This window comes from Denticeps clupeoides, chromosome 14 (genome assembly GCF_900700375.1).
Source record: "Denticeps clupeoides chromosome 14, fDenClu1.1, whole genome shotgun sequence".
Classification (NCBI taxonomy): Eukaryota; Metazoa; Chordata; class Actinopteri; order Clupeiformes; family Denticipitidae; genus Denticeps; species Denticeps clupeoides.
This window is the reverse complement of record NC_041720.1, coordinates 3,264,358-3,291,990: the sequence shown is the minus strand read 5'-3', so window position 1 is coordinate 3,291,990 and position 27,633 is coordinate 3,264,358. Positions and strand designations below refer to the sequence as shown.

The window sequence follows — 27,633 nt, the reverse complement described above, 5'->3', positions numbered from 1 at the left end:
CGGCACGCTGCACGCATTACAATTAATTATTGATGCGGCCACATTAGCCCGGCAAAACCCTGCGATTTTATTGGCAGGGGAGAAGTGGCGGCGAAGCAGAGGCAGATGGAGCCGCAAAGCCTCGTTACGCCAAGTGAAGGCAGCGCAGAGCACGCGGTCCATGAATAATGAATTTGGCGCGTTACCGGCGGCCGAGAAGCACCCGCTGCCCCGGCGCGTGATCCCGGGCCGCTTGCTGATCGACTTTAGTCCGCCGGCCTCCGAAGCGGCCGTCTTGCGACTCGCAGGCTGGCACACTGTGCGGTTACGGAGTCGTCTTCCACATGGCCCACACAGGCGATTCTTCAGCTAAATCAGTAACGCACATTAGTAACTATCACAACACACAGCTCTAAACGATCTTTATAAGCTACTACAGGGGGGTTGGACAAATTGAACTGGGTACTGAGTACTGATCGAACAAAGTTGTTACATTTTTCCGCTTTTTTTAATTTAGCCTTTAAAAGTCCTCACTTATTATTATAAGATGAGACGTTCCAGGTCCATGAATTATCATGTGTTAATTAAGACCCCCTTCTTTGTCTCTGGACTGTGGCCACCCACTGGCAAACAAGGACTGTCACCATGTGGCCAAAGCTGCCGGTGGTTCTTCTACCTGTGCGTCTGGGTTCTTCTGCTCTACTTTCCCCCTGCTTCACCAGGTGTATCCTCCCTCTCTGGAGCTTGGCCCCTTGCCCTTGCCCTTCAGGTTAATATATTCCAATTCAGTTTGGAAAATTCTAATTCAGTTCATATTCTAGTCAAATTCAGTTTCTACTGGCCTAATTCCTGTCATCTACCTTTACTTTTATGATCACACAGTCTTTTCCAAAGGTGTCACATCAAGCACTTTCCATTCCTCGGGCCATTTTGTTTTATCTGACTGGCCAGTGTGATGTCAGTAGTGTATTTGCTTCCCAGCTTTTCCAGTATAACCTCCTTGCTTGTGGGGCAGTGGTGGCCTAGCGGTTAAGGAAGCGGCCCGGTAATCAGAAGGTTGCCGGTTCCAATTTCGTTCTGCCAAGGTGCCACTGAGGTGCCACTGAGCAAAAGCACCGTCCCCACACACTGCTCCCCAGGCGCCTGTCATGGCTGCCCACTGCTCACCAAGGGTTACGGGTTAAATGCAGAGAGAAAATTTCACTGTGTGCACCGTGTGCTGTGCTGCTGTGTATCACATGTGACAATCACTTCACATTCGAATGTCTACATATATTGTGTCATATGCCTCTCTTGTTCATCAATTAACCCGCACGTAGGGATATGCATGGTATATACAGAAAAGACCCGGAGACCCATTTCCTGTCCGCCCTGCTGCACAACACTGTTCCAGGGTGCGTGTATTTTTGGAAATCCTGATTCAGATCACACCACAGCATTGCAGCGCGTGACTCAGGTCAGGCCGCTGACTCGGCCATTCTAAAATGCGCTGTCTTTTTGGTCCCTCTGTGTTTTTTTATTCATTCCTGACTTTTGGACCATTGACATGTTACGGGGCCCAGACATTTCTGAGATTTAAGGACCAACATAGTGCAACGTGACACTTCTTGGTTTTTTCCTTTAGTCATCATTTTTTTGGATATGATTTATTCATAGTTTAGGAGCCATTCGTGCAAAAAATCAGTTTTTGGTGAAAAGAAGAGTAAAAACACTCTAAACATAAATGTTTTAGCAGCATTTGCAAGAGTGAAGGTGAAGCATGACGAAAAAGGAAGCTCCACGAAACAAGGCTACTTAATCTTTCGCAGAGTAACCCATTAACGTTTACTGACTCCGTGAAAAAAAAAAAAAAAAGAGAGGTGTGCACTTTAAAACGCAGACGTGAGAATGGGCGCGTTTCAGCGGCTTCGCGGCCCACCTCCGCTCAGAATTTCAATTTCGTCCTTCAGGCTGCGCACGCACCCCTTCAGGAAAGTGATGGCCGCCACCTCTCAACCCGCAATGCAATTATGCCAACCCGCCGGAGGCGGGGAGCGGCTTGAAGGGCACGGGCCTTTATTTATCTGTTTTGCCACGGCGTGCCCGAGCGGCGGCAGTTTGTCACGCGCACGGGGAAGGTGAGTCGTGGCGGGTACCAGGTCCGGCGCGGCCAACGACCTCCTCCTTATTCCCCCGTGACTCACGCATCGCTCCCGTCTTTTAATATCAACTTCAATCACGGCCCATCGCCGGCGGGTTGCCTGGCGGCCGTGCGCAACGCCATAAAGCGACGGCGCCTGAGGCAATGGCCCTGGATATTGTCTGAACCCGGCTTTTATCGACGCTCTTTGAAAATTTATGATGTCGACGGAGCGTGGTAGGAAAAGAGGAAGGCGATTACGGCCTGATAATTGAGCGAGTGAATTCGGGCCAAATTGCTCGTTTTGAAGCGTCCGAGCGAGCGCGAGCCGAGTTCCCTTCTCTGCGCGGGGCTGTGAGTGAGAGAGATTCATTTTGCCTACTTGAAGAGTCTTTGTCACGTCCACGTTAACCGATTGTCTATGATGCTGAGTGGGGAGTGCAACTGTTCAGAAAATAAAAGCTTGATCTGAGAAACTATTGCGCTACACCCGGGCGTGTGATGAACCCAAGCCGTTTCAGCATTTATTAGACGCCCTTATCCAGAGCGACTTACAATCAGTAGTAAGTGGGATTTGAACCTGGGTCTTCTGGTTCATAGGCGAGTGTGTTACCCACTAGGCTACTACCATCCATTTGGGCTTGGGCCAAGCTTGTGTGGTTAATGAGCGGTCAGCACCAGTACAGCAATACTATGGTGCTGAAAGTGAAAGTGAAGTGATTGCACAGCACACGGTGACACAACGAAATATGTCCTCTGTATTTAACCATCACCCTTGGAGAGCAGTTTTGCTCAGTGGAACCTCAGTGGCACCTTGGTGGATTAGAACCGGCAACTTTCTGATTACAGGGCCGCTTCCTTAACTGCTAGGCCACCACTGCCACCACTGTATTGTTCTATAGTATAGAATGTCATCTATTAGTGGGTGGACAGCTACTGTTGTCAGGTCAAGTGTTTTAATTATCGCAAGAGAGATGCGAAAAAGGATGCTGAGGTGGTGAAATGGAGGCTAGCCTCTGGCGCTTATGCTTTAAACCTGCTCATTTTGCGCAAAGAAAGCCGGGCTTTTAAGAAGCTGTACATGTTGGGTCGGGTTGACTTTGATTCTCTCGGGCTTTTTAGCTCAAGTGTGTCATATTGGCAGGAGGGGGTTTAAATCATCCATAATGAGCAGGTAGGGTGTGTGAGAGCCGTCAATCATGCCTATAGGCCCCTCCCTTTTTCAAACCCATTAAACATCATTGAATTGAATCCTATGGGTGTCAGAAATAATCACACACCAACAAAAAAGGGCTGGGTGGGTAGTTAGTTCCTGTGTAGGTAGTCACCTGTGCGACTGCTTCTTTACGTCCAGAACACATAAATGCTGTGACATTAGTGAACAGAGTAATTCTTTGGTCCTCCAACCTTTAACCAGCCCTGTGTTATACACGGTGAAATGCACTTAATTACTGCGAGCCACGTTGTCCGTGCTCCACCTGCCCCACACCCAGAGCAGCTATTGATTTCGGCTTGTCTTCCGCCTCATTAGAGCATGGCAGAGCTCTGCCCTGCAAGCTAAAGGGAAATGTTGGTCGATCCATAAATAAGCCGGCCTAACAATACCTCGCATTGTGCCGGGGATGAAATACCGCGGGGCTCGGAGGTGAGTGCGGACCTCTAATTGAATTTCCAAACACTGAAAATAATTTAGTTGTTAAAATAAATCATTTGTTCATTCGTAAAAATAAATCACTACACAGCCACTGCTTTCAGTGTGAGTTGAAGACACTTTTGTCTAAATATTCCCGTCACATTAGCATGATATTGAAGGTTATAGTTCAGTTCCTTCTGTCATAATAAAAAAACAGGACGCATCAGCATCCTGACGGGTCATTTGTTTGTAGACAGTATTAATGAGATTAAGAAGATCTTAATTTTTGCGAGGTGGACGGAGCCAGGGGAAAGTGAGGAGGAGGTGGAACTTTTAATGATCAGCCACGATGGCCTTTCACCGCATGGCTCTGCCCTCTGGCCACCCGAGACGTCTGGATAAAGCGGTCTGCCCGTTCATTCCAGCCCACTCTATTCTGCCCAACTGGATCACAAACAGATCAGCTGTGGCAGTGCCATCATTATCCCATTGTCCTTTGGCCGGCGCTGCCCAAGTATCTGCTAATGAATGTGGAGAGGGCTTTAATGATGTCCATTTTCCTCAGCGCTATTAGGCCGAGCCCGTTCCTGTTCCGTTTCAGCCCCCACAATATCGCTTAGAACATTCTGTTACGATTAGAAGTTTTCTGACTGGATAGAATGTTCTACTGTTAATTCGGTTAGACTTCAAATAGACAGATTAAGGACAAGAACCATTGTAAAGCAGCACCATGAGGAGCCAGAATTGACTTTCTTTGACACTGGTAGAGGAGATTCTGTCTAAAATGTCGCTACAAAATCTGCAATAGAAGTTGATTTTGTGTATTTTGTGTACATTTCATTAACATAATTTTCCTGCTCATCAACCAATCGATGATGCTCAAATCCTGTGGATGGTGGCGTCGTCATAGTAGAAGACAGACATACACAAATAACAAACTCTTAGTATTGATCTATGTAGAGGTGAAAACCAAATTAAATCAAGACATATTTTTGAATGCTAAACAAGAAAAAAATGGACTACAAAAATGTCACGATCCGGTCCGAAAAGGGGTTACTCCGGTCCGGGATCCGGACTGAGGTTCACTGTTGTCCTGTGTAATGTTCCCTAATCGTTTTCACCTGTGTCAATTGTATAAAGCTGCCCTGTTTGTTTCTGTTTGCCGTCAGGTCTTTAACGTTATGCTCCGTGTTCACCAGTGTCAACATCTCGGATGTCTCCCCTGTCCTGTGATTCACCATTAAACCCCTGTTTCATGATGTCAGGTGATAGCGTCCTTCATTCCTCGTCTCCTCGTCACTCTTCGTCCTCCTCTCCGTGCACCCGCCTTGTCATCCCCGCATGGACGTGACAAAAAATAAGATTTCCTAACATCGTAATTCATAAAGTTTGACTGTCAATCATGCTTACAGGCTCCTCCCCTTTTTAAATGTTGATTATGAAAACATCATTAAAGTTAAGGATTTTTTTCTTCATTATGGTTCAAAAAGAAAAAAATTATGGTATACTCTTCCTATCTGCATACTTTTTGGCCGTATTACCAAAATGTCATAACTGGTAGAATGTATTGTAGATGCTTTATAACTATGATTAGGTTTTTATAATGGAAAAAAAGTCAGTAGCTAATAATACCACATACCATCTTAAATTTAGACTGAATTTAGGATGTTTCTGTAATCAATCATTCTAATCAAGCTAAGGAGTTGTGCAAAATATGCTGGTCCTCACCACCATTTGATTTATGGTGAACCATCCCATAATTTGAACAAATAGACTCTAAACCGTGCCAGCGGGAGTGTCTCTGCTCATTTATTCTTTCCGTTTCCATGCAGTATGAGGCAAAGCTTACATTAAACTACTCATCTGTCAGCGGAAAGGAAGTTTCGGAAAGGAAGTTAAATAATCCGACGAGTTTTAAAGAGCAGGAGACAGCATCTTCACCGCGGATGACAACCTTCGCAGCCCAGGAGAATCACTTGACTTGTAGATTTGAGAATTTAAACCCGTGCTCCGCTCCGACCTGACGGGGGGGGCAATTCACAACAGTCATTCGCTCCTCGGTGAGTAAGACGGAAGTTTATCTCCTGAACCCCTTCGCCCCGTTTCTGGCTCCGCGCATATCCAGGCAGCGTAGGCCGCACGGAAGCCGTGGCGCAGGAAGCTTCCCCGAGTTCTCATCAGGGATGCTGGGTACAGGATAAGGCTCCGGCAGGAATTTTTTTTTTTTTTTTACCCTTCAAAGCCCCTCAGTTCCTTCCAGTTGCAGATTGCATCCTGTTCTCCGACTTCCAACGGCTGCCTGCAACATGACGGAGCCTCCGAGAAAAATACATCTCGCCAGACAAGGAGCGATGCACGCAATGCGAGAATGGGGTCAAACTTCTCCAATACCAGGACGCATGCAAATGTTTCTTCAATGCGGTGGAGACTTGAGAAAAATGGCTGCGTGAGCATCGTCGTCCAATAAAGCGTTATTGGACATCCCGGCGAACGAGGCCTAACTTCCCTCTTATTTATGACATTGATTACGTTTTGTAGTTATTTACACGCACCCTCCGTCTTAATTTGGTTATATTTTAGCGCGGCGCTGTCACCGGCGCTTTTGAGACGGGCCCATAAAGCAGGCAGCATGCTGACACATCAGCAGAGATATGAGAGGTGGGATTAATCACGGCGCGGCGGAATTGTGTAAACAGGGACGTTTCTCAGCCGCGGCGGACCGGGCCGAGGAGGTGTGACACGCCACAGACTGATGGATGAGCAGAGGGGAAGATTTAACGCGCCACCTCCCACCCCCGACCCCCCTCGAACAGAGCCGGCGCCCCCGATTCGAGCGCGGTGCCAGCGCGGGGCGGCACAGGTCACGGAGAGATTTCCTTTCACAGCCAAAGCTGTTGACAGGTGAGACAGACAAAGTCACCGCCAAGGGCGTGCACCGGGGAGCACGACCGGCCGGATGAAGGGTGACTGCGGGCCGGTGCGAAAGGGCAACTATTCCTGCTCTGGCCCACTGGATGCCATGGCGATGACCACAACCCTAATCCTGCATACTCCCCTCACCTCACCGAAAGCGGTACACAACGCCATTTGGTTCATCTATTACGGCCATGCAGAAATGTAGCTGTTGTGGCTTTTTTTCAGCATGTCAGTAAAAAAATATTTCTGATGTGTGTACTGCCAGGTTATGCGGATTGAGATCGGAAGTTGTCGGATCAATTGCTTGGCAAGATGAATTACAGAGAATCCCATTCAGAAATGAACAATGGTACAACAAGATGATGTACATGGCGATACGGTCCAGCAAAAAAAAAAAAAAAAAAAAAAATCTGGTTTAGTGAAAAGGTTTTGACTCAGATTTTGAGTTATTGAGTTATTATTTCTTCCCAATCAAATATTCGTATTGGTATCCTAACCAGATTCCACCCGTACTGTACACAGAGTGTTGTGGCACAAATTGGCACGTCAAAAGCACAGGTGAGTAAACTTCAGTAGTTGTCTTGCATAAAGAGTAAACTGAAAGACAATTACAGAAAACTTGGCCTCACACCTCCAAGGTTGTGAGTTCGAATCCCAACTCAGACCTTGTGTGTGCAGAGTTTGCATGGTTCTCCGGTTTCCTATCACCATCCAAAGGCATGTACACTCGATGGATTGGCAAGGTAGATTTTGTGTGTGTGTGTGTGTGTGTGTGCACCCTGTTCCCGGGTAAGTCCCCACCTGCGCCCAGTGTCCCAGGATGGGCACTGGCAGCTGCGACCCTGAGTAGGACGAGGCATTTATGGAAAGTGAGTGAGAGAGAAGAACGGAACACTGCTAACCAGTGTTTATTTCAGAGTCCCTGGATCAGATGTGCTATGCAACACCAATACTATGGCCTTCTTTCCCACAATGAATTGCTCATATGACAGAATTCATGCTCAGTTTTGTCAGACACATAAGCTGCTCCAGTCAAACAGGATTTATTGGATTATTCCGCACCTGATTAGCATAAAAGGAGCAGGGAATCTTCGGCAGCTTTCGCCTAAATAATTTGCTCCATTTTGAGAAAGGAAGACAAAGCGCTCATCATGTCTTGTGGGTCCATCCCTTCATGTTGCAACATAAAGTTTAAAAATGTGGCACAAGCACCAGCCAATCAAATCGATTTATGCTAATTTTCCTGCAAATGACACACAACATGGGCTTGTCAGAATATGCTACACAAAACTATTTTATTTTGATGTTATCTACAGGTTTGTATAAATTATACTTATATATTATGCTTGTTTTATACTGAAAGCCACACAGAACAGAAAAGCAAATTATTTATATGATACATTTTTTCTTCTAGGGAAGATCATGCTGCAGTATGCTCTGGCATCTGCCATGCTTTTGGAACACACCACAGAAGGTCGATATGTTAAATATAACATGCTGAACAAATAGTCTTTTTTTATTATTTATAACATGCTGAACAAATGGTCTTTTTTTATTATTTTATTTATTATATCTCTCAAAGATATTGAGAATCCATGAGACACCAGACCTCCCTCAGCTCTCTGCTTCCCTGGCATTTATGTGAATTTTTTACGGCGCCGCCAGGGTCGTGCATAAGGAAGAAAACGCAAGAAAACAGGCTGGTGCTGCAGACGGACGATAACAATTCATTCCTGTCTCCTCCAGCCTACCGAGTCTCTCAGTTCAGATGAAGCTGTAGCTGAACTGCCTCAGAGACGGTTATCTGCCGGGCCACTAGGGCAACATTTGTGGAGCGGCGCCATTAAGAGCGCCACAGACGATTTCTCCCGCCTTCTACGGACTCGCTTTCCCCAATGCATTCCTGATAGCATTCGGCTGAAAAACGACCCTCGCTTGCTGCTAATGCAAGAGAAACCAAGTAATTACTTATGTTAAAACCTTAACTCACAGCCATTAGCTCCAGCAGCATGACTGAGATTAATTTGTGGGTCCCTCCGACCGCCGACACTGCTGAAGTGGTGTCTAATGGCCTTTGCTATCAGATGAAGATGACAGACAAGCCTTCTTGCAGAAAGAAAACTTCACACTTCACACTGCACACGTGTCAGACAGAGCATTATATATGATGCTGCGCCTGCACTACTGTTGTCCACTAACTTGAGCAAACACGTGCACCAGAGACAATTCTCCCGGCAATCCCCTGCCGCTGCCCGCTGGCCGTCTAATTCCGTTAATTAATGCATTCGCTCGCAGTTCTGCCGCTTTGACAGACAAATAATTGGGAACAACAAGCAGCATTAGCCGGCGGCACTCAATCCTTATCCAGCATCCACAGCTGTTGGCGGGGCCTCTGGCTGCTCACGCTGACGTCGTGGGGGGAAAAACGGCAGCGCAAAAGCGAATCTGCTAAATTTTAAAGCGCTCTGGCGCCGGGCCGAGTCGGCACTGTGGCGGGTTGGGTTGAAAAACTGCAGTGTCACAGCGCAAGTCCAATTTTCAACCCCCTCGCACCAAGTAACCATATTTATGGGATGCTATTGGCCCCTTGATCATCATAGACTAATTATTCATTGCTGAGAAGTTCTTTGTGGTGCTAAGCATGAAGCGGTGTTGCATGGTTATGCCCAATTGACACATTAACATTTCAAAATATTGATCAGCGTTGCCACCAACTAATAGACTACGACGCGCCTGGGAAGCCGCTAGAATAAATTGCAATAACCTTTCAAAAACTAGCTGCTTTTAAAAGTATTAATTTCTACTCCACGTAATTGGAAAGGACACCTACGTGGCCGGGCAATATTTTTTATGGGATTGCCCTGTCAAGAGTGTAGATTGTCTTTCGAGGCAGACGAATCGTTGAGTCTGGAGGGACGGTGAATCTTGGAAATGGGTCTCTTCAGAACATTATTTGCCATAAATTACCCAACTGAGCTCCCCTGAAGGTCAGCTGTAAAAGTGACAGGCATCACACTGGTCAAAGTAAGGTCTTTCCCATTGGGCAAAACATGGCAACAACGTCCCACAGGCAACGGGTGTCAGTTCGAAGCCAAAGCTTAATAACCCGTGTACAGTTATTTTTTGCACCAAAGCCAATACTGCAGTCAATTGTAAACCCACTGCGATTTCCAGGTCTCATAATGAGAACATATCCAGGGAAAAGAGGACATCTGGTCACCCTAAATGGGACTTAACACTCTTCTTCGTGCTGACCATTACTGATGAAAATAGTACGAAAGTGACAGCATTGTTGAAAAAATACTGCCACCAGCAAGTGTTTGTAACTTTACATGATGGATTTTTGGGTAATTTTTTTGGGGCATTTTTTTTGCTATTTGCAGAATGCACAGTTGAAAAATTGTGGTTTTGATTGGAAATCAATTTACTGAGCGAGCCTAACCATGATGTACCAGTGTACATCACTGTTATATCTCTGCTTTTTACCATGTCTCTCTGATGCAGGCCTCCTTGCCATCAAGAAACATTCCACGAAATTCGAGTGACATGTGCACTCCACAGACTCGTCCCCTCTTATTTTCTCATTGGGCCCCAGAGATTACTTCTAGTGGGCATTGGGCACACAATAACAGTCCTGTCACAGGCCCTGACACCAGCGGGACCCAGAGATTGGTCTCTAGCTGTCCAGGAACGTGACGTGTTAACACTGAGTTCTCGCAGGCACTCATTTATGGCCCTCACCTCAAAGGGCCACTATCTGCTGGGTGCAGACAGCCCCTATCTGTGGTGCCGTCGTCGGCTGATTTTCAGGCCCTACTGTCCCTGCTTTAAAAATTTGTCACATTAAACGGCAGGCAACTTGTGATTCACACCAATGATGCTGTTGTTTGTAGAATTATGCTAATAGATGTCTTGTATTTTGTTGATTTCCTCTTGCATTTTAATTAAATTAAATTAGTGAGACGTTATAAACAACGTCTTTCCGATTAGAATTACTTATGCATTTGCCGCTTTGCAGGTTTCAGGTGTCTATGTACACTTAACCCATGGTACAAATTGAGCTGATCAATTGGAAGAGTTTTAAAAGATCCGAGCCCGCAGGGCACGGATCAAGCCGTTAGATTTCCCCATGGATTCAAAAGGTGAGATGAATGAAGACACAGCCAGAGGGATCGATGCTTGTGTGAGATGTGACGGATAAGAGCTCTGGGCCGAGTGCTTAGTGTCACTGCACTAATTACTCTTGGATGGAGCCGACCTCTGTGATCAGAGAAGTCCACTTTTTTTTTGTGGCATCGCACTGAGACGGCTGCAGCTCTGGCCTTTAATGAAAGTGAAGTGATTGTGATTGTGATACACTGCAGCACAGCACACGGTGACGCAATAAAATGTGTCCTCTGCTTTTAACCATCACCCTCGGTGAGCAGTGTGCAGCCATGACAGGCGCCCGGGGAGCAGTGTGTGGGGATGGTACCTTCATCAAGGGGACCTCAGTGGCACCTTTGTGGATCAGGATTCGCCAACCATCTGATTCCGGGGCCACTTCCTTACACGCTAGGCTGCTAATGACTGCTGTGGATGGGTCCAACACAAGGTCACAGCTCCAAAAATTTAAGAGACTCAACAGGCTTTAAGAATCTGGAAAAGTGCTACTTTACGATGCAATAGAAGGATTCCAGAGATTTTTTTAAAATCAGAACAAAAACAAAAGAAGAGCTACAGTGACTTTTTTTAATTTCACCTAGGGACTTTGAACTCCACTTAATGGCATAGTACTTTTTTATATTATGTCCATTTTTTATATTACAGGGTAGGCTGCTGTTAGCTGGTCAAAATGCTGTTTTCAGTTAATATCTCTGCAACACAAGAAAAATAACTGTTATTTGTTATAAAAAAAAATTTACTTGTAAAAACACATTTCCAAATAATCATCTTAAAGTTCAGGAATTTCATTACGGGTAAAAATGCTGCATTGTTTTCGGTGCATGACAAATAAAACCATTGGGCCATGAAGAAAGAACGGAGAAACACTGATGTAGATAACACACCCAGTTTGCTCCAACCTACAATGCGATCCCTCTCCTGGAACCCCCCCACCAATCTCCCGTTGGATTGTCAGGCTGCACCTTGGCATTAGAATAAATATGCAGTGGGCAAGCAGCACTTTTCACTTAGAATAACAGTGGTGGATTTACACCTCTGTTCCCACCTGACAAAGCAACTCCATAAATCATCTCTTTGGAAACAACAGACCAGACAGTAAATAACTTGCTTGCTGTGTGTCGTGCAGATGTTTAAGCAGCCATGAAAGCCTTTAAAGAACAGTGTGTTCATTTTAAATCCGATCGCATTCGCCACACACCTATTACCGCCTGTTCACGAGACTTGGGAGTGACTCAGGGAGTGAAAAACAGCTAATAAAGAATTCAGCAAACTTAAAAAGGGGGGATTTTCAACAGCCCCTCAATAATGGTGAAACGCAGAGTTACCCAGGCTGGATGAGGCTGGTGAACCTCCAGAAAAACAAAACTAAAATGAATTTAACTGACCCACTATATATCACATGAAGAATAAATGTCACATCAAGTGTTATTTTTTTTTCAGGTATTCACAGAAATGAACATGAATGTACTCCTAGTTGATTCTTATCTGCATGTTGGAGATGAGGAATTAACAACCCGCCCAGCCCTTTTTACGTTGGTGTCTAATTATTTCTGAGGCCCAGAAGATGAACTTTTAAAAGGGGAGGAGCCTGTAGGCATGATTGACAGCTCTCACACACCCTGCTTCCTCATTCTGGACAATTGAATCCCTCTCTTGCCAATACGTGACACGCCCCAAGTGCAGCATATCTCTATTCTCTACACTCCTAATACCACTTTTGTGTGATGTGACATTAATGAATTAACGCACTTCCTATGTTTTATATAACGAATAACTGAATAAACATCATTTGGATCCTACTGGCCATCTTTTATGAATTTCTACGAATGTAACACTCCACCCTTTGCTGCCACTGAACAATTTCAAGAATAAGTTCAAAACGAGGCCATTCAGAGCCTGAACTATAAATGATAAATCTCTTCGGCTATGTGGAGAGATAATGCATTGACCATATCAGGCACTAAATCCCTTCTGTCTCGAATTGTGCAGACAGAAGTGTGTCAGAAGAATGTACTGGCTCGTGCCGGCTGTGTGGCTGCTACCCGTGACTCAATTTCCTTGGAGGATTTTTACAGTTGTGCAAATATCGGGCAGCTGACACCGATGTAAAAGGCCAATAAATGGTCATTAGGCTTTGCTGCAGCTGCATGCTGGGAGGTTTTCTCTCAAGGAACACTTGCTAACAAGAATCTACGAATCTGGCATCTTTCTTAAGAAATCGTTTTTTTTGGAAAGCTCATTTATTTTCCATGAAAAAAAAAAGAGAGAAAGGCACAGAGTTTTTTTTTTGCTGGCTGTGCCATTTTTTACAGCTGGGTTGTCAAAAATAAAAAATAAGCATGTTTAGTGGCCTGAACAAGAAAATATGCTGGTAAAAAGCAAACTATATGTATCTATCAAGACATATCTGTCTCTAATTGAGGATCTAAGCATGCAGAGATGGAACCATATTATTATTTTTTAAAGCAAAAAAATAATAATTTGTCCACCAGGCAAGTGGTGGTGCTATAGCACCATACATTTTGATTTTGGCTAATATGCCAAGAACCATGAGTCATAGAAGCAAAATTATTTTCCTTGGCCCATGCCAAACACAATTAATACAATGTTCTGCCTACTTGGATTTTGGGCTTATTTGCATAGTGCATAAAATCCACCATTTTTCGAACCCGTCTCAGGCCATTGACGCGACTCTCAGCAAATTTGGCATGCAGCATTTTGAGATGATCAGACAAATTATAAGGTTTACTACTGAACGAAAGTTATACTACATCATCAGCTCTCATCGACCTCACATCTCTTTCCAACCAAATCCACAAAGATTTAACGAGGAGCAAAGTGACATCCACTAACGTTGTAAAGGCACGTATTTTCGTCATAGGTGCAATGTGTTTTATTCAGCGTTGCTTTTGGGCATGTTGCTTTTGGACGTGCATTTTCAGCCTGCCGGTTCCATTTTCTATTTTTTGCCATTGCGGGAGACAGACTCGGTGAACAGATGAAGCCACGGGCGATTCTGCTGGGAGGTGGCAGTCGGTCTAGACGCTGCCAGGAGTAAAGCAGCAGACACAAACTTGCACTCGTTTGGCACTGGCTGGCGCCGGCGCCAGGAAATGAACACGGACAAGGCGATGTCCCTCGTCCCAGGAATATTCTGGGTTACACTGGATCTGACAGCAGTGCGGTCGGTGAGCCTGGGAGGGAGGAAACGGTGGAACACCTTGATCTACAGTGACGTGGAGAGGTTCACGGGCCCATGGTCCTGGCAGGCTGCTGGTCCATTTGGCACAACCTGAGCCCCTGGCATGGCGGTGATAAGTATGCGCCGCTGGAACTGTCTGATGGGAGTCTGTCTAAGTGGACATGATGGTTGAATACACAATGACGAGGGAGGCAACGGCAAGCCTGATTGACACGACTCGCGCGGCTTAGCATTGCAAACAATGCCCTCCGAAATGCTCACGGCACACAGCACACACTCACTAATGCAGGGTTGGGGCTTCTTTAGACAATAAATCGGAAAAAATATCAGGCTCTCTGCACGCTCTTGCCGATCGTTGCAAACAAACTGTGCCACAACCCGTGTGGTATTCAGATGGCTGTGTCTTATTGAACCGAGGTCGTCTCCTTTCAACGTTTCCATTCCTCGTGGGAGTTTTCACACAAAAAAAGGCAAAGGAACTTTCCCCAAATCCCTGAGGAAAGGGTTTTGACAGTGGGTTTAATAATCCATGAAGATGCCATTAATAAATAATGCTCTGCCGTATTGACAAATGTTGAGGTGGGCGTCAGATGTGGCCCAGAGTAAATCAAATCCTGCGCTCAGGAACCCAGAGACAACATGTCTCCCAGGAAAACATCCCTTGATAATAATAATCATATTAATGCGGGCAACACCTGCTGCAAGTTCTGCAAGTTCACATCTTTCTTCATGTAGATGCATGTAGATGAACTTCTACGTGAAGTTCACAGTGTTTTCCCAGGTTTTCTACAATCTGGCAACTTCAGTTGGCCTCAGATGGATACCGTTCCCACTGCTTTATTGTACATCAAATATACGTTTATTATATTACTATCATGCCTTGTTTGAATTTAGACTCATTTTTTACATTTTGTTTATGCGGGATAAGCACATTTTACACAAATACATTTCTGTTCCAAAAGCAACAATCTTTAAATTATAGCTTCCAGCCTTAATTATCAAAGCTCAACATACCAACATGAAATATTTGAATGCCCTGAAGGTTTAAATAAGTACCGTACCGCCTCAGTGTCAGGCCAAGGTCTCTGTAAAGGTGCATTAATTAATAATTAATACTGCTGTTATTATATTTAGAAATAAGCTCAGCACCATCTGCATGTTTACCATTCTGCAAATTAACCTAACTGACGAACAGAGAGGTTTAATTTGTGTTAACATTTTTAAATAGTCAATGAGCAAATGAGAGTAAATGGATTCCAAATTAAATTCCAACCAGACCATTACCAGCCTGGATAAAACCCACCAGCTGATTCATAGAAGGTGAGAGGGATACGGAGGAAGAATCCACCGGGTCACCTTACAGGGCATCTTCACCGCATCATGTAACTTTACTGCAGACTGTACTCCTTCGCTGCCAAAGTCAAGGCATTCACTGCTCAAGCCGTGTCCATAAAATCTTCCCAGGAGACTTTATAGAGCGAGAGGCTGGAGACGTATAATGATAAAATTCTCCGGCACGACTCCCATTTAATAAGGTTTCGCCACTGCGTCCGGCCCAAGCTGTGAACCTTGGATGCAACATTGAAAGAGCTGGACCTGCCATAGCAAACGAGAGTTCCCCAATCAAGCCGCTGCTTTATTTACAGCAGAGTATAAAAATGCGTTCCGAGTGCTCATATAAAAGCACAGTTTATGACACATTGGGCCATAATAACCACTCCTGCCAAATAAACCCCAAAAAACAAACCCGTATTTAGGGCCACACGGGTGACGTTGGACTTTCGGCAGTGAAAACACATTCACCACTCGCCAATATGGTCACCATCCATCCTCTTCAGCGCAGGACACTTTCCCGCCTCACCGAGGGCGCGGCCACCAGGCCTTTATGTCCACGGGCCGGATATCAATAATCTCCCGTTTCATGCAAATGTGCTGGTAGTGGCTGCGAGCCGGGGCCATTTGGACGGCGAGGCACGTCTCGCCCGGATGTAATTCCGCGCGAACAAATAGCATGGCGCCGCGGCGTTCCTCCAATATGACATTCCTGCGCGGGGATAAAAAAAAACGAGCAAAACAAACAGATCCGTTTGGCCGTTCGGCTAATGAGCCGCTCACAGCTGCCGACGGAAACGTTTGGCTGCGGCGAACCTGACGCACGTCTCGGTGAGAAATTGCGGGGGAATTAAATTACGACTATTGGCACTTGCCGCAACGCTGCCATCAAACGAGAGTTGGGTGGCGTTGGGTGCGTCCCATCGAAAATCCAACGGCAGCACACGGTGACAGGCGTCACAAGAACAAACCACGATTCTCACTTCAGACTTTTTAAAGTGCTGGATGGGTTGTTAATCATAATCCTAATTATATGGCATTCTGGGCCACATTTACCCAGTGCTATATGAGATGTACCACATGGGGCTTGTTTGCTAACATCAAATTCACTAGCATGTAGGTAGTGGGCGTGGTCGCGTTTGCGTGCAAGGGGTATTGATCGAGGACAAAGGACAGCTACACCTGCGTGTGTGACGTTTTGACAGGAGGGGGCTTAAATTGTCCACAATGAGGAAGTGAGAATGTGTGAGAGCTGTCAGTCATGTTCCCAGGCTCCTCCCCTTTTAAAACTTCTGGGTTTCGATACGCTTAGTTTTGTAAATGCAGAAGACATAAATATTCTGACACTAGCGAACACAGCCCATGTGCTACATCTAAAATATACTATTTTTGGTAATACTTCTATCCCATGTGGAATCAGACGTAAGCAAGTGAGGAGTTAGGTTCATTCGGCGGAGCATGAAAATACAATACAAATACAAACATACAATCTAGACAGAGTCTAAAATCTAAAAAAAAATACTTTTTTTTTGCTTTTGATGTCGTCTTATTCTCCAGCTGCTCCTGGGAATTTACATAAGTGAGAGAAGATCCTCGCTCCCAACTCGCACCTCCGTGCCGTGGGTGGAGCTATTGCGTCTATTACAAACCACGCGGATTCCGAGCTTCATGATGTCGGTGTTTCCCAGTTTAGTTCCCGGTGGACCCCCTGCCAGAAGGTTTTCATGCCAGTCTCAATCTGACGACTGAGAGGTGGAAACTGATTCTAGCTCCATAGTGCTGTTGCATCAGTACAGAGGTCACGGTTCATATTCATTCGTTAAGCTCTTATCCAGTGTGACCTTACTAACGCGAATTAGGACTGAATTGAATTTCTCCATACCCAATACTGGAACTGTACTATAGTACGATTATAAAACATATATGCAAAATGTTCTGTAAAAATGTTTAAAAATGCAACATTATTCATGGTAGTCCTATATTTGCCCAAGAAAATGGCAAAGCTGAAAAAAGTGAACAAACTTATGTGATTTCAGACGGTCATTCATTTAGAACCGGAAAGTGAAGAATTTGTCGATGGTAATTACTAGTAATTTTTTGCAGTTGTGCATGGTGAAATGAACACGTGGAACCCAGCCCCCCTCCGTGGCCCCTTCAGCACTAATAACCGAGACCCACGTTAAATACATTCTTCTAAACACGACAGGGTTCTAGAACCGCCGAGCTGGAAGCCGGAGCTGCCAGAGAAATCGCTCTTTTCCATCGCCAAGCCTCCAGCTCAAAGAGAACAGGTACATTTAGGTTAGCTCCCTCCGGAGGCGCCTCCGCGCCGAGGCCCAGTTCCACACCGTTTAATCCGCGTGTCTCAGCCGCAGATTTTGATGTAGCGATCTGGGCCGCCGAGGCCGGAAACGGTGTGCCAGTCTTGTCATAACCCACCGCAGGCCCACGTCTGAGACCTGCTGAGTCAGAGGAGGCTCCAAAGCGGATTGGGGCGCCGAACCGTGGGCTAATCAGCACGGAGCTCGCCTGGCAGTGATACCGCGGTGCCTCGAAACATTTGTCCGAGCCACATTCGCTTTGAGGATATATTTTAATGTTAATCCAAGGGCTGACACATTGCCAGAGCTGCACATCAAGTTCGTTTCAAGTGCACTTCTTATCATGGCTTGGGCATGAGGGCATTTTTTTCGCCTCCACTTTCATCACTCAAACATCTGATCATTTATCAAGGCAGTTCGCTGCCACTTTATTGGTGACAAATTAAAGCCTAAATGAAATGGTCTTATATTCATGCACAAAAAGAATGTCCCTTCCAAAGCTCCGTGTCATTTACAGGGCAAACGACCTTCCAGCAACAACAAGCACAGCCAATGTTGAGCGTGTTGGAGGCAATTCTTCTGTTTTTTGTATTTCCCTCGAACTATTCTGCTTTCTGAACACAGATGACACAGCTGCTCGATTTAGCCTATAACAATAATCATGTGTATTTTAAATGATCAATTGATATGATTTAATATTATTAATCACTGACCTTCTTTATTGTACTTTAAACATTTAGAATTTTAACAGTCCTTTAAATACATTGTCACAACTAAAAGTGAATAAAATGCTAATTTATAATGCAAAACAGAATTCAGTGAAATAATAGGCTTTATTCCATAATCTCTTTTGTAATCGTTGGAAGCCAAAATTGTAATCAAAATAAAATTAGAAACTAGGGTTGCAGGGATTAACCGGTTTGACGATTAATGTTGCATGTTATCCACCGTCAAGAAAAAAATCCGCTGGAACCTGAGACATTGAATAGCACGACCCGCACACACAAAACACTCCAAGCGGATCACGGCAGAAGGACAACGAGAGACGGCCAATAACGGGCCTCCTCCACCTAGGAAGATCTTGACGTCTCCTGTGTGGGAATATACCACAACTTTCTTCAAAGTTGAAGAAAATCCGTATTTTTACAATAAAACGTTGTAAAACGATTGTGCAGAGAGTGTTCAGCAGTTCGAGGCTGAGCCCACAAAATGTGAACAAGCTCACCTTTTACCTTTTTACAACTGTTATTTTGTTTATTATATAACCTCACATGTTATTTCATAGCCCTGATTCTTCAGTTGTGCCCTATAAGCCATAAATAACTAGCTGCGTCCAACCTTTTGACTAGTACTGTAAATGAGAATTAGAAAGTGAGGGTGATAGTGATACACAGCACACGGTGTCACAACGAAATGTGTCCTCTGCTTTTAACCATCACCCTTGGTGAGCAGTGGGCGGCCAGGACAGGCGCCTGGGGAGCAGTGTGTGGGGACGGTGCTTTGCTCAGTGGCACCTCGGCGGATCTGGATTTGAACCGGCAACCTTCTGATTACAGGGCCGCTTCCTTCACCGCTAGGCCACCACTGCCCCAATTAGGAGAGAATAGGTGTGACTTCACTGCCAATTAATTACACAAGAATGAAACTGCTTTTGTGGGTGATTCCAAATTCCACAAATGATCAAATTGGAGAGTATTATTTCCATCCCTTCAGCAGAGTAACAGATTATGGAAAATCTGGACCACAGAAGCTATTTTAGTGACTCCTGGTGACCCAGCAGCATCTAAAGACTCTTTGTGTTGTATGTTATAACTTGTTCTGCATGGACATTTAGCCTAATTGCTTTCAGCGTGAGCTAAAATAAACCTTTCATTTCAGACCTCTTTAGGCTAAGTGTACGATATGAATCCATAAGGTTCCCCACGCAGCCCCTGCCAAGCTGCAGGGAGAGGCGTGGCCCTCAGAAGTCACCAGTGAAGAACTTCAAAGCTCTCTCTCCACTCTTACAGGGCTCCAGGCTAGGCATGTAACCAAGAATATTAAATCAAGAGCGACTAAAAGAGTGACGAGCACAATGCTAATGACCTCCTCTGCAGTAGCACCGTCCATAGTCTGTCATCGCCTGTCTTAACATAATCGACGGGTCAGACTAACTGCCAGCACAACTGGGACATGCACTGATGTGCGGGTAACAGTGGCACCAACTGCTGTAGCTGCAACACCCACGGGTGCAACCAATGACAAGACAATATAGGGTGGTAGTAGCCTATAGAGTAACACACTCGCCTAAGGACCAGAAGACCCAGGTTCAAATCCCACTTACTACCATCGTGTCCCTGAGCAAGACACTTAACCCTGAGTGTCTCCAGGGGGGGACTGTCCCTGTAACTACTGATTGTAAGTTGCTCTGGATAAGGGCGTCTGATAAATGCCATAAATGTAAATGGTAAACACTAATTTTGGATCTGAGCTAAACTAAACTAGAAATATAACAATGCAATAATGTGTTTCAATACTGTAATAAGTACCAGACTCTCTACATTGAATGTGCAAAGCACATTCAATTATATTTATGTGCTTATAGCTTTTCTATAGATGTGATGAAACAGCTCAATGCAATTAAAGATCATAAAATACGTCACTTTTAGATGAATGAATTTGTTTAAATGAATATTTGTTTACATATAAAACACCAGCCATTAAAATGAGCAATTTCGATGAGGGTTGTTCAAATGGAGCTTTTTGCCAACCAAACCCACTCATTTCCTTAAATTACATGGTGGAAAAGAAACGCAAAAACAGGAACGAGTTGAGAATTGAAGGACCCTGCTCCGGCTTGAGGAAAATTACTAAAGCCTTCCACTTGGCAGCGAGTAAAAGGCCATGTTTTTTGGTATGCAACGGGGATTTGGGCAGGACCATTTGGCTGTAATTAACCTCCCACAACAGGGTCGAGTTGAACAAACCATTCTGGACAGACTGTGTGCTGCATTTCCATACCGAAACCAACATGGCAAACCAGTCCATCGCGCTCTTTTTATCTGGTTATTAACCATGGTGGAGCCGAGCCGCTAACAAAAGGTGAATTTCCAACCGTCTGATCTACAGAGAGGGTGTGGCTGATGGTAGACACTGTGCAAAGCGTTTCCATGCTCATCTGCTCGCCATGTAAATTATTCAGCCCTGCCATTAAAGCCAGTTGTCCGCCAGCACCACATCTGAGAAGCTCTCCACCGACCGCCCTGCCCGGTCTCCTCCCATACGATCAGGCCGCCGCTCCGCCGGGACCTAAAATAATATCGCAGTGATCACAGAGTGACTACAATAAAAGCGTTGCATGGCTTACGAGGCGATAAAGGGGCCAAACGGTCAAGCCGAGCACTGCCTGTCGAATCTCGGCCATTCAGCAGCTCTTAGGCTGGTAATTACCCGGCACCGTCTCCCCAGGCCTCATCACGATTAAATTATTAATGAAAATAAAATCCTTAGTATGACCGGCAGGCCCAGAGCAGCTCAGCAAAAATTCGGGGAGGCAGGGAGCTAAAGTCAACACGGAGAAATGCCAGCGACGTAAATAAAAAAAAATTTAAAAAAGAGGGTGAAAAATGTGCCCCTTCGCGCTATTAATTTCTATAAATGATTATCCTGTCACTTTCACAACAGTATTTTATTCCAGCGGCTTCAAAAACACATCCGTCTATTTGATTGAGGGAGAAAAAGCCTTTTTTTAGCCCCTATTTTCCCGGTCTAGACGCTCAGCAGAAGGGAGTAGCTGGTCCAGGTAATTGGGTCGGGCTTTTTGTGTTCTCCAGTGGTAAACGCATCTACTTAAACCTTAATTGCCAGGGTCCGCCTCCAGGAGAAAGGGGAGGTAATTGAATACAGTGTGGCTCGTCCCATTTAATAGTATGACTCATCACTAACGCGCCACCGCCGAGATCAATACGGAAAAAGAAAAAAGAGCAAGAAGAAAACATAACTGGCAACTAAGTGCCCAGGCGGGCAAATGGAAGCTATAACTCACATATGGCGCCGTGGGACAGGGTGGTGGACCCCAGTTTACGTGGGACACTTCTGTGCCTCCCCCTTTCCCTTCCTTGGAGAGGAGTCATCCAATGAGTTGTCGGTTTTTGGTCTGTATTTGATTTGAAAGCTGATGATGCATGTTGACCAGTTTAAATCTTACGGCATTTATCGGACCCCCTTATCCAGAGTGACTTATAATCGGTAGTTACAGGGACAGTCCCCCCCTGAAGATACTCAGGGTTAAGTGTCTTGCTCAGGGACACAATGGTAGTAGATGGGATCTGAACCTGGGTCTTCTGGTTCATAGATGAGCTTGAAAAACAAATGCAAAGGAACAAACACGAGCTTTGGCATGATTAGTGACTCTTCACAAATGGGGCAGTGGTGGCTTAGTGGTTAAAGGAAGAGGCCCCATAATCAGAAGGTTGCCAGTTCGAATCCCGATCCGTCCAAGGTGCCACTGAGCAAAGCACCGTCCCCACACACTGCTCCCCAGGCGCCTGTCATGGCTGCCCACTACTCACCAAGGGTGATGGGTTAAATACAGAGGACACATTTCACTGTGTGCACCGTGTGCTGTGCTGCTGTGTATCACAATGACACTTCACTTTATCAATAGTGCAGATCGTTAAGGCATCTTGCTGCATCAATTCCTAACGGCAGTGTCTGACGTATCGCGTTTTCCGGACCTTTAACACGGCCGCTACAGTGCAATTAAACTTGCTGCACTCACCTTACACACCTGCGGGGAATGCAGGGTGCTGGTGCTGGTTGCCATGGCAACGCTCGCCGCACCTCCTTAAAGGCCGCTAATTGGTAGCAGTGAAAACGCAGCACCGTCGCGTATTGAACGCCCACAAATTGAATAGATGAGTCCCCAGATGACATTGTGAAACTGATCCAGTGTCATCGGGGAGACAAATCTAGAGCGCCAGGAACTAATTTCTTTCTTATTTTAGCAAAATTGCACTTGTGGCCACTGGGTAGAGGGTACGAATGGCCTTTGACTTGATATTTAAAGGTCATCCAGCTCACTGCTGAAGGCAACGAGGAGAAAACCAAGTCTGTGGGTCCCATGAAGTTCCCCATCGCTCCATTCCAGAATCTGCGGCTGAATGAACTTAAGTAAATCAGCTCTCGTCTGAAAATATAATTAGAAGTGATTTCTGTGTCCGGTGGCGCGACAATCGCATCGGCGCTCGTCAATAATGCCTTGGCATTTTGTCAATTTTATGGCTGAAATCGCTCCGCCTTGTCCTCTCTTCATATGGACGGACCGTCTTCCCTGATTAGTTTATTGGATGACAAACAGCAGATTAGCCTAAACCGGCATCATAATTAGCATTAAAAGAATTACGGAGTGAATTGCAGGTCATGCTCCAATCCAGACCCCCGCGTGCCGCCGTCGAATGCCACCATTGATCTACCGACTGCCAACAGAGCAGCTCCATTATCTCCGAGAATGTCCTCTGAGAGCACCTTATACTCCCCTGAAACAACTTGCACCCGAACGTCATTCCACGACTGCAAGTCGCAGTGGATAAAAGGGTCGGCTACACCGCAATGGCGCAATTTAAGGAGCTAACTGACCGTTAATATTCCAGTCAACAGACCCCTTACGTTCCAAAACGCTCTTTGATGTTCGTTCATAACTCCTGCCGGTCATTGTCCTCCATGCCTTTCTGGCAAATCTGGCCCATTTGATGCATGCCGTAACGTACCTAACAACACGGAACAGAACTCGAACTGGAAAGACAAAATGGCGACGGCCGGTTTTCGGTACACGTCAGCCGTGTAGCTACCGCCGTAGTTCAACAGGTTCCCTACTTACGTGCGTCACTGCAACTATTCCTCTGACGGGTACCGTCTGCGTAGAGTTAAACTTCATTAAATCTGACCGGCATCAGCTGTACTGGCCACACGTTGATTCCCTGGCCATGTCTGGGCTCCACAGAGGTCAGGGGTCAGCAGCGAATCGATCCCACATAATATCAAGCAGTCTACAAGGGCCTCAGGTCACGATTTTTTTGGCCGTCTAGGTACAAAGAGAGCCATTTTTAGACAAGCTGATGAAAACTATAATGTTTGTTTCCTCAGGACTGAGCTTCAGACGTATCCCAGTATTACAAAATGGTCCAAAACGTGGCCGCCCGCCACATCTTCAACCAGCCAAAACACACCCACGTCACGCCTCTTCTCACCTCTCTCCACTGGCTCCCGGTCGCTGCTCGCATTGAGTTCAAATCACTGATGCTCACCTACAGGGCTGTAAATGGAAGTGCACCCTCTTACACCACCACACTACTAGCTACACTCCTGCACGCCCTCTCAGATCTGCACACGAAACGAGACTGAAAATCCCCTCTTCGCGGGGTCTCCGATCCCAATCGACTCGGTTCTCCTTCGTTGTCCCTGGCTGGTGGAACAAGTTGCCCGGCTCCATTCGACTAGCCGAGACTACCACCACACACGCACATGCGTACACACTGCACAAAATTTGAAAGATTTCCCCATCTAGCACTTCGTTTCCGAGCATGTTGTTTTTCTGACAAGTTCGGCCTTATCTGGGCTCTTAACAAGAACTGCTGGTTAAAAGCGTCTGCAAAGTAAAGTGAAGTAAAGTTTTACAGAAGCACATTTGAAATCATTGGGTCAACATTGCGTGGTGTTTGCGTCCCTGCAAATTCCAATAGCCGTCATCATTGCAAACCTGGGAAAGGTCACAGACGCGCCAGACGTCCAGGAGACCTTCTCGGAAGCCATATCAGAGGCGGGACTTCGCCCCTTCCTGCCCTTCGCAAGACCACCGCGACCAGAGAGCCTTATTGAACGGAGCTCTGGGAATAACGATCGCAGTCACCTCGGCCGTACGTCAGCAGTCGCGGCCAGACGGTCAGCTGAGCGCGCCGAACTTCCGCCGTGACGTTCGCAAAGTCAGCCCCCCCCGCCAATGAGCACGTCCACGTCCACCCCTCCCTCCTGCCAGAGCGGGGCAATTAATCCCTGCGAATTCACCCGTTGCGGGGAAGCCGCGGCGGGAAGATTGATCGCGGCGCTTCGTTTGGCTCTGCCACTGAGACCCGCCCGGGAGCTTCTTCCTTTTCTTCTCGCACGTCTTACACGACCGAATCAGGGGGCGTGTCGAGCACCAGGCGCGCTGCGATGGAAGTACGTTCTGGAAAAGCAGGTCACAGGAACAGGAAAAAGCAGCAAAAGGAAATGCGCGAGATGCCGATAAGAAGTGTGACAAACACAGACATGTGAGCGCATCCCAAAAAAGAACGATTTGAATACGACGAAAAAAGGTCACGTTTTTTGTAGTTTTAGCCACACTAAGCGTATGAACAAAAACGCTATTACAACATTATAACACTGTTATAACACAATGAATATAGCATACATGGCAGTTTTAGATGGAACGATGAACACATTTTAAGATGTATTTGTAGTTTGGAGTCATTTACAAAATAAAAATTCGATTTATGCGACGTGCTGGATCAGGGGTGTAATGTGTTCTTTCCATCCCTCCTTTTTATTTTCATCTTTTCAGCCATCCACTGGTCTCATCCATTATCTCGGAACAGTGAGACTCTCTGAAGGTCGACAGGGACCAGAGACAGATTCCCGCGCGTCCTCAGAAGCCGCCACACGCTGCAGGGACAGAGTTGGGGGGTCTTGTTGCCGGGGGACCCTGCAGCCGCGTGATGGGGGTTCCGTTTTTACTTATTTAGTGTTTTCGGCGGGAGCGGACAGAGGTGGCTGCTGAGGTCTGGTGGTGGCACGTGGAGGCATCTCCACCTCCGTCAGATCTGCCCTGTGCTCATGCTCAGCTGCCGTCATTAACCGTCAAAATTTATTTAAAACCCCATAAGACAGTAAACGCAGAGACAGTACTGAGGGTAGAATCGTCATACTTTCTGCACGAGAAGTAGAACCTGCACCTTCAAAGACGGAGAAGCCCAGGACAAACTGGGGAGAAACAAGCTTCTGAGGGAGCACGCCTGACCTTGGCGCCCCACTCGACGGGTTTCCAGCTCGGCACGGACACGGCTCCAACCCGCGGAAAGTTGAGTCTGATGGAGGAACCTCCACAGCTTCTACAGAGGTTCCACGGTCCATGTTGGCTGCTCCGCAGCAGGACCGGACGGCGGGAGACTCACCTGCACGACATTCCTCCACCGGACGCTGCTATCCTTCGTGCGGCGAAGTGCTCAGCCCCGGCAGGAAGGCGGTGGAGGTCTGTCTCTTCTTCTCCAAAAAATTCAACCAGGAGACACAGAGACTGGCGGCAGGACAGGGCGTGCAGGAGAGAGAGAGAGAGGGAGGGAGGGAGGGAGAGTGATACACACAGAGAGAGAGAGGGAGGGAGAGGGGGAGAGAACGATACAGAGAGAGAGAGAGGGAGGGAGAGGGGGAGAGCGATACAGAGAGAGAGAGAGGGAGGGAGAGGGGGAGAGCGATACAGAGAGAGGGAGAGAGAGCGATACATAGAGAGAAGGAGAGGGCGAAAGAGGGAGGGACAGCGATACAGAGAGAGAGAGAGGGAGAGAGAGAGAGAGAGGATTGAGAGACACAGAAAGGGGGGAATACAGAGAGAGAACAGGGGGGGGTACAGAGAGAGAGAGAAAGAGAGAGAGAGAACGATACACAGTGAGAGAGAAAAACGGGGAGGGGGTACAGAGAGAGAGAGAGAGAGCCATACACAGAGAGAAACAGAGAGTGAGAGACAGAGAAACAGAGAAATAGAGATTCAGAAAGAGTGAGAAATACAGAGAGAGAAACAAAGAGAGCGAGAAAGAGTGAGAGAGACAGAGAGAGAAAGAGAGAGACAGAAAGAGAGAGAGAGAGAGAGTGCCGTTTCCCCCAACTGTTCGGGAAAAACCTCTCTTCTTTCTCCGGTCGGCCAGGTGAGGTCACATGACGGCGCGGTCAGCTCGCGACAGTCACCGCCACCGGGACCCGGAGGCTTTTGAGTCCCGGAGACCCGGAGGGGAGTGGCGGGTTGCTGCCGCCGCGCCCACCGCTGCGCTCCGCCTGGCCACTCACGTGCAGAGGGAACATGTCGTGCATGTCGCCAACTGTCCACCGTACTTTTTATTTGCACGAAATATACATTCCCTGTCGTGCATTTTGACGTCCTGTACTGTGCAAATGTTAAACTAAACATCTGAGTGGGATTACGTGGTTTTATTTTTAAGACGTTTATTGTCATTGTACAGTTACCTGGATAATGGAATTAGCTGGTAAGACCATAAAGATGCAAGAAAACAAGATAAAAAATATAGGTACAAGTATACAAATATATAGGTACAAGAGACATGGGGGGGTATATGCAAGAGCATCATAAATATGATACATAAGGGGGGAAGGGCTTTGGTCAGTAGAGATAAGTGAAACTGTTGGGTAAATTAGTAATTGCACATTGCCAGGATATTGCACAGGCCCATAGTCAATAGCAGCAGTGAGCTGTGAGATGAAGTTTCTTTCAGTGTCGCAGGTAACGCTTACAAGCAGGGGTGTGGGTGCAGAAAAAGCAGAGAGGTCTGTACTCAAGCATGCTCACAAGGCGTAGTAGTTTAACGTGCAAATTAGCGTCACTTAATGTCAGCTTTTAGATTTATGGCATTTCACAGGCACCCTTACCCAGAGCGACTTGCACTCAGCAGCTACATGGACAGTGCTCAATGGTAGTAGGTGCGGTTTGAACCTGGGACTTTGTGGTCTTCTGGTGCCTACTAGGCTACTGGCACCCATATATTTGCACTTGGAATTTGCAATGAGCAAATGGCACTACGCTGAAATAAAAATAGAAAGCCTGTCCCTTCCAGCAGCGACATTCTTCTGCCTGTCCATAGATTAGTTAAAGCTCCATTAGAGGTGTGCGTGGTCGTATGCATTGTTGTAGCGACAAATCTGAAACACGTAACAACCCGCCACCCAC

At 46.3% G+C, this 27,633-nt stretch overlaps 1 protein-coding gene across 1 annotated transcript in view; it reads right to left on the bottom strand.

The window, feature by feature from the left end:
- Positions 1-26,048, bottom strand: part of LOC114802857 (heparan sulfate glucosamine 3-O-sulfotransferase 5) — a 40,369-nt gene extending 14,321 nt beyond the window's left edge. The window contains exon 1 of the mRNA XM_029001982.1: positions 25,853-26,048. The gene's annotated coding sequence lies outside the window, so the exon portion shown is untranslated. The remainder of the gene's footprint in view (positions 1-25,852) is intronic.
- Between the last annotated feature and the right edge of the window lie 1,585 nt (positions 26,049-27,633).